The sequence below is a fragment of the Chrysochloris asiatica genome, unplaced genomic scaffold, assembly GCF_000296735.1.
Source record: "Chrysochloris asiatica unplaced genomic scaffold, ChrAsi1.0 scaffold00118, whole genome shotgun sequence".
In the NCBI taxonomy this organism is placed as follows: domain Eukaryota; kingdom Metazoa; phylum Chordata; class Mammalia; order Afrosoricida; family Chrysochloridae; genus Chrysochloris; species Chrysochloris asiatica.
The window spans coordinates 7,651,739-7,665,644 of record NW_006408636.1 but is presented as its reverse complement, the minus strand read 5'-3'; the positions used below and the strand labels follow the sequence as shown (position 1 = coordinate 7,665,644).

The 13,906-nt window shown below is 38.5% G+C and overlaps 1 pseudogene; it reads left to right on the top strand.

Moving 5' to 3' along the window:
* LOC102820030 overlaps positions 1-13,906 on the top strand; it is a 185,351-nt pseudogene that overhangs the window by 78,308 nt on the left and 93,137 nt on the right.

Below are 13,906 nucleotides of genomic sequence, written 5' to 3'. Positions count from 1 at the left end.
TTAACAACAACAACATATATATAAACAACATATATATATATATATATATAATGCTAAAAGTGCCATGGACTGCCAGAAGAACCAATAGATCTGTTTTGGAAGAAGTGCATCCAAAGTGCTCCTTGAAGGCCAGGATGGCCAGGCTTCGTCTCTCATACTTTGGACATGTTGTCAGGAGGGATCAGTCGCTGGAGAAGGAGATCTTATTTGGTAAGGTGGGAGGGTCAGAGAAAAAGAGGGAGACCCCCCCCCCAACGAGATGGATTGGCCAGGTGGCACCATTGATTGCGTCAAGTGTTGCAGAGGTAGTGAGGTTGGCCCAAGATTGAACATTGTTTCATTCTGCTGTGCATGGAGTCACTATGAGTCAGTTCCAACTCGATGACACCTGACAACAACATATATAGATTCTATCAAATGTTTTACATACATTACCATGTTTAATGTGGATTAAGATAATTTACTTCTTCCTTTCCCAATTCAATCCATTTTTTTTTCTTGCCTTATTATACTTGTGCGGTGCTATAGTATAAGCACTGAACTACTAACCACAAGATCGAATCAAACCCACCAGCTGCTCTTGAAAATAATATAGAGGATCACTATGAGTCAGAACCAAAGCAACAACACTTAACAATAACAACAACAACAACAGCATTGTACTTGTTAGGCTCTTTGTTGTTGTTGTTGTTAGGTGCCATCGAGTCGGTACCGACTCATAGTTACCCTATGCACAACAGAACAAAACACTGCCTGGTCCTGGGCCAGCCTCACAATTGTTGCCCATTGATGTTGCCATTTTGCCAATCCATCTCACTGGGGGTCTTCCTCTTTTTCTCTGACCCTCCATCTTACCAAACATGATATCTTTCTCCAGCGACTGGTCCCTCCTGACAATATTTCCAAAGTTTGAAAGACAAAGGTTGGTCATCCTGACCTCCAAGGAGCACTCTGGCTGTACTTCTTCAAACACAGCTCTGTTGGTTCTTTTGGCAGCCCATAGCACTTTCAATATTCTCCTCCAATACCATAACTCAAAAGAACTCACTGTCCTGCGTTCACATGCACATGAGATTATTGAAAATACTATGGCTTGGGTCAGGCACACATTAGTCCTCAAGCTGACATTTTTGCTCTTCAACACTTTAAAAAGATCTTGTGCAGCAGATTTGCCCAATGCAACACATTGTTTGATTCCTTGACTGCTGCTTACATGAGTGTTGATAGTTGATCCAAGAAGAATGAATTCCTTGACAACTTCAATCTTTTTTCCATTGATAATAATGTTGTTTATTGGTCCATTGGTGAGGATTTTTTTACACTGAGATGCAATCCATACCAGAGGCTGTGGTCTTTGATCTTCATCAGTAAGTATTTTAAGTCTTATTAACTTTCAGCAAGTTATATCATCTGCGTACTGCAGGTTGTTCATGAGTCTTCCTCCAAACCTGATGCCATAGGCACTTTTAGTACAGTGTTAAGTAAAACTTATGAGAACCAATATACATTACCTTTTCCTGGTTTCAGTAGGAAAGCATTTGTTCATCTACCATTCATTATAATGTTGACTTTAGGTTTTTCATATATGCCCCATATTAGGTTGAGGAAGTTCCTTTCTATTTCTAGTTTCCTGATATTTTTATCAGGAATGAATGTTGGATTAGGCCAAATGATTTTTATGGATATACTGAAATTATAATTTTTTAAAGTTTGCTAATAAATTTGGTTACATTGACTAATTTTTAGTGAATTAAGTGAAGATTTACAGATTACATTAGTTTTTCATTCAGCAGTTCATACACTTTTGTATCATGTCATTTATTGTAATCTGCACAGTGCAACATCACTTACTCCATTTCCTCCCTATTTTCCTGTTTCAATTACTGCTTCTTTCCACACCTTTGTAAATGCTGCTTTTTTTAATGTCATATGCTTGCTTGTTTTAAGGTATGTGTCTCCCTACATTGACTGAATTTTTTTTGACGCTTTTATTGTGAATTGAGTGATAGATTACATGGGCAAACATTGGTTTTGCAGTCATCGTATTTTACTTTGTTTCATTGCAATGATTACAATCCCCTCCATGCATCCTCATTTAACAGTATTGTCTTCCATTCCCTCTGAATTTTTGTTTTGTTTTGTTTTTTGTTTTTTTGATGTACACAAAAACACTCAGGAATATATAATTAGTTAAACAATCAAAGGGCACATTCTGCAAGCTGCCTCTTGGCTTCCAGCACACTGCCTTTCTCTTTCCATGAGTCTAGAGTCATCAGCTTCTCTATCTCTCCACGCCATTACCTCTGCCTCCATCTCTGGTGTTGCTGAATCTCTGATAAGGTCACACATTCCACTCATGCTCTTTTCCTTTAATGGCCCTAGGGTACTCTGTTCCTGGAATGTAAGATCAACTACTTCCCCGCTTATATTACAAAACTTCTACCTTTACAGTTGTGACCATCGCAATTAGTTATGATAACAATTATTATTGAATCAAAAGAATCCTATCCCCATCTTTCACCAGACCCATCTAGACAAGATGAAAACTATTTAGTGGCGATTCTACCTTCCCCCACACACTCTGAAACTAAACTCCCTCTTGAAAACTTGTAAGCCAGCCACTTTGTGCCTCTAAACACCTCCTCCCCCTTTTTAGGTAGGCAGTGTCTAAGTTGCCCATCCTATCAACCCTGTATACCAAGGGTACAGACTTGATCCTTGAGGTGAAGAATCTTTGGACTGCTGTCAACCCCCAGGAGAACCAGCACTGAGCCATTTCCAGGTGAGGACAGTGGTGGTTTCACGGTAGTTTCCATTTTTATGCAGGAGACCTGGGTTCCATTCCCAGCCAGTGTCCCTCAAGTGCAGCCACCACTTCTCTGTCATTGGAGATTCTTTTGCTGCTGCAATACTGAACAGGTTTCAGTGGAGATGACTGACTAATACAATTAGGAAGAAAGGCTTGGCGATCTATTTTTACAACTCAGCCCAGGGAAACCCTGTAGGTTACAGAAGTCTAGCCTGCAACAAATCATGGGGATGATACAGGTCTAGGCAACATTTCCTTTTGTTGTGCATGGTGTCACCACGAGTCAGGGAACAACTCTAGAGCATTTAACAACAGACAGACACATGGGAGGGTTAGGAGTATGACTATGTCTGTAGCACATACTACAGGCCCAGTGCCCCCACAATCTCATCTCTTCCCTAGGAGCCCCATGCTCTAGAAAGAGAAACTGAGGCTCAGGGAGGAGTTCCACTTGCCCAGGCCCACTTGCCCAAGGGGTCAAGGTAGGTTGAGATTCAAACTTCAGGCTCCTGTGGTTGCTGATGATGGCCAGCCTCCATTTCTTGAGTTCCCACACCATACTGGATGCTGCCTTCTCAGACTGTAGCCTTTTCTATTGGAAAAACAATACAAACATGCTCAAATGTATAAAACACACTGCATAAATCAACCTTAGTACCTCCCACCCCCATGCCATCTCCGGCTGCAAATACTAAGAAACAAAGATTCAGCCTGCCAGTGGCTCTCACTGACCACATTGCAGAGTTAATGAGAGAAAAGAAAACAAAAACAGAAGACTGGAAAAAGAGAAAGACAAAGAAACATTGCACAGACAGAAAAAAAAAAAAAAAAACAGACAAAAATAAAGAAGGGTAGTTGGAGAGGCATGAAAGAAAAAAGGAAGGAAGAAACTTACATGATGACACTTACAGGAGTCCACAGTCCTTTGTCACAAGTCTGAAATCTAAAAGGTTTTTTTAATAAGTCAGTGGCAGTATCTCATCTGATCCAAACTCACTCAATTGAATCTATTTGCAGACTTGATTCATCCACCCTGTAGAAGGAAAAAAGAGTCTCTAATGATGCCAATGATTTAGCAATCAACTGTTAATCTAAAGGTTGGAGGTTTTAATCTACCCAGAGGTGCCTCAAAAAAGGCTTGAAGATGTACTTCCAAAAAATCATCCATTGAGTGTCACATGGGGCATATAGTTAGTTCTTTGACATACCTCGGGTCTCCATGTGTTGGAGTCAACAGAAGACAGCTGGTTTATGAGTTTTACAAAGCAGTACTCTATTCTGTATCCTATTGCACAACATTCCTTTTTTAAGATTAGTTCCCCACCAATAGACTGTCTCACTCATGAAAGACTATAGGTAGAAAAGTACTCATGGTGCTGTTGAGGGGTGGGTGAATTCTGATCCTCTCAATCTCCTTCAGCACCCGACTCCAGTCTGCAAAGAAAATCCAAAAACAAAACAAAAGTGAAATGGAAAGCATAAAGATTGATATCCTAGGCACTAGTGAATTAAAATGGACTGTTACTGGCCATTTTGAACCAGATAATCATAGGGTTTACTCTACTGGGGCTGACAAATTAAAGAGAAATGGCATTACATTAATCATCAAAAGGAACACTGTGAAGTACAATGCTGTCTGTGATATGGTGTGGCATTGAGGATAAGAACTGGATTACTAACCACAAGGTCGGCAGTTCAAACCCACCAGCCACTCTTTGGAAACTCTATACGGGTTCATTATGGGTTGGAACCAACTTGACGGCACTTAACAACAACAAGGAAGGTCAGTTACTACAACTATTATTGAAATTTATGCATCAACCACTAAAACCATTGATAATGAAATTGAAGAATTCTACCAACTTCTTCAGTCTGAAATTAATCAAACATGTAATCAAGATGCAATGGTAATTACTAATGATTGTAATGTGACAGTTGGAAACACAAAGGAAGGATCAGTACTTGGAACATATGACTGTGGTGTTAGAAATGATGCTGGAGATCACTAGGTAGAGTTTTGCAAGACCAACAACTTATTCATTGCAAATACCATTTTTTCAATGATATACATGTGGACTTTGCGAGATGAAATAGACAGGTATTAAATTGATTACATTTGTGGGAAGTGATGATGGAGAAATTTAATATCATCAGCCAAAACAAGGCCAGTGCCAGAATGTGGAACAGACCATCAATTGTTCATGTGCTAATTCATGCTAAAGCTAGAGAAAATTAAAATAAATCTACAAAAGTTAAAATATGAAAAAAGCAAAATATAACCTTGAGGATTGTTGTGTGCCGTAGAGTCAGTTCCAACTCATAGAGACCCTGTATAGGACTTCCTAGGAGTGGCTGGTGAGCTTGAACCAACCCACAACACCACACCAGGACCTACCTGGTGTGTCTTGAAGACCAGTTCTTGAAGACCAGATCTTGAAGACCATCTCAAGAATGGTTTTGATGCATTCAATACTAATGATTGAAGATTATTTGTGGGATGACATCAAGAACATTAGACATGAAAAAACAAAGGCAATTAAAAGGACATGAAAGAACGAAAAGAACAAAATGGATGTCAGAATAAAAAAGTTATGAAAAAGCAAAAGGTCATTAAAAGGACTGAAAGAGACTGCAGTTCTAACTGACCTTTCAGTCCAGTGCTTGTCCTATAGCCACAAATCCATATCATTAATATCACAAGCAAATAAAATTTTGCTGAAAATAATTTAAAAACAGTTACAGCAATACATTGAAAAGGAGTTGCCAGAAAGTCAAGCCAGATTCAGAACAGGAAGTGGAATGAAGGATATCACTACTGTTGTCAGATGAATTTTGTCTGAAATAGAATACCAGAAAGATGTGTACTTGTGTTTTATTGACTATGCAAAAGCATTCACATATGTGAATCATAAGAAACTATAGATAACATTGCAAAGAATGGGTATTCCGGAACACTTAATTGTGTTCATGCAGAACCAATATGTAGACTGAGAGCAGTCATTGGATCAGAACAAGGGGACACTGAATGATTTAAAATAAGGGAAGCTGTGCATCAAGGTTGTACCCTTTCACCATACTTATTCAATCTGTGTGCTGATCAAATAGTCTGAGAAACTGGACTATACGAAGAAGAACATGGCATCAGGATTAGAGAAAGGATCATTAACAACTTGTAATATGCAGATCATCTGAAAAACAGATTTGATACATTAAACACTAAAGACAGAAAACCAGAAAAGTTGTGGGACAGCATCAAGAACATCATACAGGAAGAAAGCAAAAAGTCATTAAGGAGACAAGAAAGAAGGAAAAGGTCAAAATGGATGTCAGAAGAGACACTAAAACGTACTCTCCAGCATAGAGATGCTAAAGCAAATGGAAGAAATGAGGAGGTCCAAGAACTGAACAGAAAACTTCAAAAGATCACCTCAAGAAGATAAAACCAAATATTACAACAAAATGTGCAAAGATCTGGAATCAGAAAACCAAAAAGGAATAACTTGCTCAGTATTTCTCAAGCTGGGGGAACTGAAGAACAAGTCAAGCCTCGACTTTCGTTATTGAAAGATTCTCTGGGCAAATTATTGAATGATGCAGAAAGCATCACAAGAAGATGGAAGGAATATACAGAGTCACTGTACCAAAAGGAAATGGCTGATGTTCAACTGTTTCAAAAAGTAACATATGATCAAGAGCCAATGATACTGAAGGAAGAAATCCAAGGTACACTGAAGGAATTGGCAAAGAACAAGGCACCAGGAATTGATGCAATAAAAATGGAAATCTTTCAAGAAAGTGAGGTGGCACAGGAAGCACTCACTCATCTATGTCAAGAAATTTGGCCGACTGATTGGAAGAGATCCGTATTTGTGCCAATTCCAAAGAGAGTGACCCAACGGAATGCAGAAATCAGCGGACAATCTCTTTGATATCCCAAGTGAGTAAAGTTTTACTAAAGGTAATACAAAAACAGCTACAAGCATACATTGACAGAGAACTTCCAGAGGTTCAGAGCAGATTCAGAAGAGGGCGTGGAACAAGGGATATCATTGCTGATGTCTGATGGATCTTGGTTGAAAGTAAAGAATATCAGAAAGATGTTTACCTGTGCTTTATTGACGACACAAAGGCTTTTGATTGTGTGGATCATGACAAGCTATGGACAATATTGCGAAGTATGAATATTCCCGGGCACTTAATTGTGTTCATGAGGAATCTGTACCTGGACCAAGAGGCAGTTGTTCAAACAGAATATGGGAACACTGAATAGTTTAAAATTAACAAAGGTGTACAACAGGGCTGTATTCTTTCACCATAGTTTTTTAACCTGTTGTTGTTGTTGTTGTTAAGTGCCATTGAGTCGGTTCCGACCCATAGCGACCCTGTACAGTATGCCTGAGCAAATAATCTGAGAAGCTGGGTTATATGAAGAAAAACATGGCATCAGGATTGGAGGAAGACTCATTAACAAGCTGTGATATGCTGATGATACAACCTTGCTTGCTGAAAGTGAAGAGGACATAAAATATTTATTGATGAAGATCAAAGACCACAGCCATTGTTATGGATTGCATCTCAATGTCAAGAAAACAAAAATCCTCACCACTGGACCAATAAAGAACATTATCAACGGAGGAAAGATTGAAGTTGTCAAGGACTTCATTCTTCTTGGATCAACTATCAACACTCACAGAAGCAGCAGTCAAGAGATTGGATGACATATTGCATTAGGCAAATCTGCTGCACAAGACCTTTTTAAAGTGTTGAAGAGCAAAGATGGCAGCTTGAGGACTAAGGTGTGCCTGACCCAAGCCATGGTATTTTCAATATGCATGTGAAAGTTGGACAGTAAATAAGAAGACCATAGAAGAATTGATGCTTTTGAGTTATGGTGTTGAAGGAGAATATTGAAAGTGCCATGGGCTGCCAAAAGAACCAACATATCTGTGTTGGGAGAAGTGCAGCCAGAGTGCTCCTTGGAGGCCAAGATGACCAAACTTCATCTCTCATACTTTGGACATATTGTCAGGAGGGACTAGTCGCTGGAGAAGGATCTCATGTTTGTTAAGGTGGAAGGTCAGAGAAAAAGAGATCCCCCAGTGAGATGTATTGGCCAAGTGGCAGCATCAATGGACTCAAGCGTGCAAGAGTAGTGAGGTTGGCTCAGGATCGGGCAGTATTTTGTTCTGCTGTGCATAAGGTTGCTCGCTATGAGTCGGCACCAACTCGATGGCACCTAACAACAACAACAACAGAGGCAATATTTACCATCTCGGAAACCCTATGGAGCAGTACTACTCTGTCTTGCAGGGTCGCTATGAATTGGAATTATCTCAATGGCAGTGAGTTTAGGAGGTTATATATTTTCAACCAAATTTTTAAGACAATATCTGTAATTTAGAAAACATTGAAGAGATGACTTAGCATTTTCTGGTGATAAAAATTTTTATCCAAGCATTTATGATGAGTTTTACCTCTTTATGACAGGATCTATGTATGAACTCATCAGAAGGCAACTCAAACAAGAAATTTAAAATTGTAATGTGACTACTAGAAATTTGTATAGTGACCAAATATTTAATGATATTAAGGAATTATTAATTTTTAGGTGTGATAATAGTAAAGTGGTTATTTTCTGAAGGTTCCTTATCTCTTAGAAATACATACTTAAATATTTATGGATGAAATTATATGATTCCTTGAATTTGCTTCAAAATAATATCAGATGGGAAAAAATGGGTAGACGTATCAGTGAAATAAGATTGATTTTGAGTTAATAATTATTAAACTTGGAATCCATTATACTCTTCTGCCAACGTTTGAGCATGTTTAGAATTTTCCACAATAAAAAGTTAAAATAACAAACAAACAAAAAAGAAACTCAGAAACCAACCCTTGATAACTACTAGATTATAAGAGTTCCTTGAGGGCTGAAACTGTATCTCTGAACCCTAAAAGAGTCCCTGACACAAAATAGCCTTCCAGTTCATTACAAAAAGATCTTCAGTACTGAATTTACGTGTTGCTTTTGTATTCCAGATATTTGTGACATACAGTCTAACCTCACAGATTAGGTTTGAAGTTGGACTGCATGAGTATGGCAACCGTGTGCAGGTAACTGATGATGCCCTGGTATACAGTACCTTCCTGTTTGGGGCACCATGGTGGGGAGGGGGAGTGAAGTGGAGGAGGACAGAATCTTGTTTGAATTAATGATAAATTTAAATTGCAGAATATTTTTTAAATATAGCTTTGTTGTTTCCAAATAAACACAGCAAAAAAAAAACACAACAACATATTCTGGCAGTGTTTTCAGATGGAGATTAGGACTTGATTTAACAAGTTGTTGTTGTTGTTAGATTGGACTAATTTGTAAGAATAGAATTCTAGTTTCAATGATTTCACTAACTTCCCATTTACATTGGGCAAAGGCAACTTAATTTCTCTAAAATTTATTTTCCTCATTTATAAAGGGAAAAAAAGCAAAAGCAGCTGGACCAGATAACTTCCAAAGTTCCTTTCTAGTCTAAAAATCCTATGGTTCTAAATTAACAGAATCTTGCGCTATAGGATCAGCACTGGACTGTGAACCACAAGGTCAGCAGTTCAAACCAACCAGCTGCTCCTCAGAAACCCAACAAAGGGTAGGTATGAATCATAGTCGACTTGACGACACTTAACAACAACAACAACACCTAAATCCTTGTTTGGCACTGTAGGATAAGCACTGTACTGCTAACTGCAAGGTCAGCATCAGCTCAAACCCACCAACCATTCCTAGGAAACACTATACAGGGTTGCTATTAGTCATAGCCACCTTGACAGCACATAGCAACAACAGCAACAACAACAACCTAAGTACTAAAAGTCTATGTCTTTAAAAAAATTATGTATCATTTTCCACGTCCCTTCATTAGCCACCACTTGTCTGTCATTTTGTCATACTGTGGTGGCTTGTGTGATGCAGTGATTCTAGAAGCTATGCCATGGGTAATTTAAATACCAGCAAGGTCACCAGCAATGGACAGATTTCAGGTCCGCTTCCGGAGGAAGACAGACTAGGAAGAAGGAAAGGAACTATTTCTGAATATTTAGTCACTGCAAAACTTATAAATAGTTGTGGGACTCTGTAAGTAGTGGATTATTAAATATTGAAAAATGATGAAGTTCACCAGAATATTGTCAGATACAGTGCCAGAAGATGAGCACCTCAGGTTGGAAGCCACTCAAAATAGAGTTGACTGTGATGACGCGAATTGAGCAAAGTCCTCAAGACCTTCATTTGCTGATGGAGCACAACTCAAAATGAAAAGAAACAACTGTAAACAGCAATTAATAATCAGAACATGGAATGTATGAAGTATGAATCTAGGGAAATTGGAAACTGTCAAAAATGATATGGAACGTATAAGCATCGATATCCTAGGCATTGTTGTTGTTGTTATGTGCTGTGGAGTCGGTTCCGACTCATAGCAACCCTGTACAGGGTTTCCAAGGCTGTAAATCTTTACGGGAGCAGAAAGTTCATCTTTCTCCTGCGGAACAGCTGGTAGTTTCGAACTGCTGACCGTGAGATTAGCAGCCTGATTCTTCACCACTATGCTGCCAGAGCTCCTTATCCTAGGCATTGATGAGCTGAAATGAACTGGTATTGGCCATTTTGAATCTGACAATCACATAGTTTACTATGCCAGGAATGATACATTGAAAAGCAATGGCATTGCATTCATCATGAAAAAGAACATATCAAAATCAATCATGAGGTACAGCACTATCTGTAATATACGCCTACAAAGAATACCAGCTAATACCACTATTATTCAAATTTACACACCAAATACTAAAGCCAATGATAATGAAATTGAAGAATTCTGCCAGTTTTTTCAGTCTGAAATTAATTAAACATGTAATCAAGATATATTGATAATTATTGGCAATTGGAGTGCAAAGGTTGGAAACAAGAAGGAAGGCTCAATAGTTGGAAAATATGTCCCTGGTGATAGAAACAATGCTGAAGATTGTATGATAAAATTTTGTAAGACCAATAAACTCTTCATTGCAAATACCTTTTCAAACAAAATAAAAGGTAAGCATAGACCTCACCAGATGAAATACACTGAAATTCAATCGACTACATCTTTGGAAAGAGATGGTAGAAAAGCTCCATATCATCAACCAAAATAAGTCCAGGGGCATTTGGGAACAGACCATCAACTGCACATATGCAAATTCAGGCTGAAACTGAAAAAAATTTAAACAAGTCCACAAGAGCCAAAATACGACCTTGAATATATCCCACCTGAATTTAGAGATCATCTGAGGAACAGTTTTGATACATTAGACATTAAAGACTGAAGACCAGGAAAGTTGTGGGAGGACATCAAGAACATCATAGAGGAAGAAAGCAAAAGGTCATTAAGGAGACAAGAAAGAAGGAAAAGACAAAAATGGATGTCAGAAGAGACTTTGAAACTTGCTCTTCAGCATAGAGATGCTAAAGCAAATTGAAGAAGTGAGGAGGTACAAGAGCTGAACAGAAAGTTTCAAAGGTCATCTAGAAAAGACACCGAAGTCAAATATTATAACAAAATGTGCAAAGACCTGGAGTTAAAAAACCAATAGGGAAGAACACGTTCAGCATTTCTCAAGCTGAGAGAACTGAAGAAAAAATTCAAACCTGAACTTGCTATATTGAAGGATTATATGGGCAAAATATTGAATGACGCAGAAAGCATCAAAAGAAGATGGAAGAGGGGGGAGGGGGAAGATGGAAGGAATACACAGTCATTGTACCAAAAAGAAATGGTCAATGTTCAAACATTTCAGGACGATAGCATATGATCTAGAACCAATGATACTGAAAAAGAAATCCAAGGTGCATTGGGGTCATTGGCAAAGAACAAGGCACGGGGAATTGATGAAATACAAACTAAAATCTTTCAAAAAACTGGTGTGACACTGGAGGCACTCACTCATCTATGCCAAGAAATGTGGAAGAACAACTGACTGAAAGAGATCTGTATTTGCACCCATTCCTAAGAGAGGTGACTCAACAGAATGTGGAAATCATTGGACAATATCACTGATATCCCATGTGAGTAAAGTTTTACTAAAAATAATGCAAAAATGGCGAGAACTCCCAGAATTTCAAGCAGAACTCAGAAGAGGACATGGAATGAGAGATATCATTGCTGACATCAAATGGATCTTGGCTGAAAGCAGAGAATACAAGAACACCTGTGCTTTACTGATTATGCAGTTGTGTGTATCATGACAAGCTATGGACAACATTGCAAAGTATGAGTATTCTGAAACACTTAATTGTGCTCATCAAGAACTTGTACACAGACCAAGAAGCAGTTGTTCAAAGAAAACAAGGAAACACCAAATGGTTTCAAATTAGGAAAAGTGTGCTCCAGGGTTGTATTCATTCACCATACTTGTTCAATCTGTATGCTGAACAAATAATCCACGATATGGTGTCAGAATTGAAGGAAGACTCATTAACAATCTGTGATGTGCAGATGATAAAACCTTGCTTTTTGAAAGTGAAGAGGACTTAAAATAGTTACTGACGAAGATCAAAGACCACAACCTTTGGTATGGGTTGTACGTCAATGTAAAGAAAACAAAAATCTTCACAACTGGACCAATAAGTAGCATCCATATAAATGGAGAAAATATTGAAGCTGCCAAATACTTCATTTTGATTGGATCAACCATCAACACTCATGGATACAGCAGTCAAGAAATCAAATGACGTATTGCATTAGGCAACTCTGATGCACAGGACCTCTTTAAAGTGTTGAAGAGCAAAGATGTCTGTTTGATGACTAAGGTGTGCCTGACCCAAGCCCTGGTATTTTCAATAACCTCATATGCAAGCGAAAGTTGCATAGTGAAAAAGGAAGACTGACTGTAGAAGAATTGATGCATTTGAATCATGGTGTTTCAGGAGAACATTGAAAGTACCATGAACTGCCAAAAGAACAAATATATCTGTGTTGGAAGAAATGCAGCCAGAGTGCTCCTTGGAGGCCATAATGGCCAGACTTCATCTCTCATACTTTGGATATATTGTCAGGAGGGAGCAGTGACTGGAGAAGTATATCATGCTTGGTAAAGTGGAAGGTCAGAGAAAAAGAGGGGTACCCAGTGAGATGGATTGGCACAGTGGTGGCATCAATGGGCTCAGGTGTAGCAACGATTGTGAGGTTGGGCCAGGACCAGACAGTGTTTTATTCTGTTGTGCATAGGATTGCTATGAGTTGGTACTAACTCGATGGCACCTTTCAACAACAAGAATTTTCATTAGTGGGCCCTTTCTAAATTATTATATATAGAGTCACTGAATTAAATAGTAAAGAAGTTAAATTTAGCTCAAATGAAGTTCAAATTAATAAAATTTATGATAAGAAGTTACTTTAACTAGATTTCTAAGATTTATCCCCTAGAAAACTGCTACTTTTCTTGAAGGTACTGTCTTTATTATATGAAACTAGACCCCCTCCTGGTAAGGCCAGTCTTATAATATGCTCTATTCTACTTCTTGTAAACTTCCTTAATCAAGTTTGCCAATTCAACCCTTTATTTAAGCAAAAGAAACTTTTTTTTCCCCTCTGTTAAAACTTATATACCCCTTGAAGAGCTGGGCAATAGTTTGTGTGTGTGTGTGTGTGTGTGTGTGTGTGTGTGTGTGTATGTGTGTGACTAACTTAATGACTTGGACAAATTATCCTTCATCTCCAGTTCCATTTCCTCATCTGTAAAATGAGAAATTTGGGCTGAATTAGAGGTTCTACATTCCTTAAAACTCTAGAGATTTTATGACACTGCATCAGGAACTTCAAGAAGGTGAAACTTCATACTCTCTTTGTTCAGCCAAAGCATCTCTGCTTTTATCTTTTCTTGTATATTGGTGGTGGTGGTTGTGTGCTATGGAGTCAGTTCCTATATAGGGCTTTTAAAGCTATAAATCTTTGTTGTTGTTGTTAAGTGCCTTCGAGTCATAGCGACTCCGACTCATAGCAACCCTGTACAGGGTTTCCGAGGGTGTAAATCTTTACGGGAGTAGAAAGCCTCATCTTTCTCCCGCGG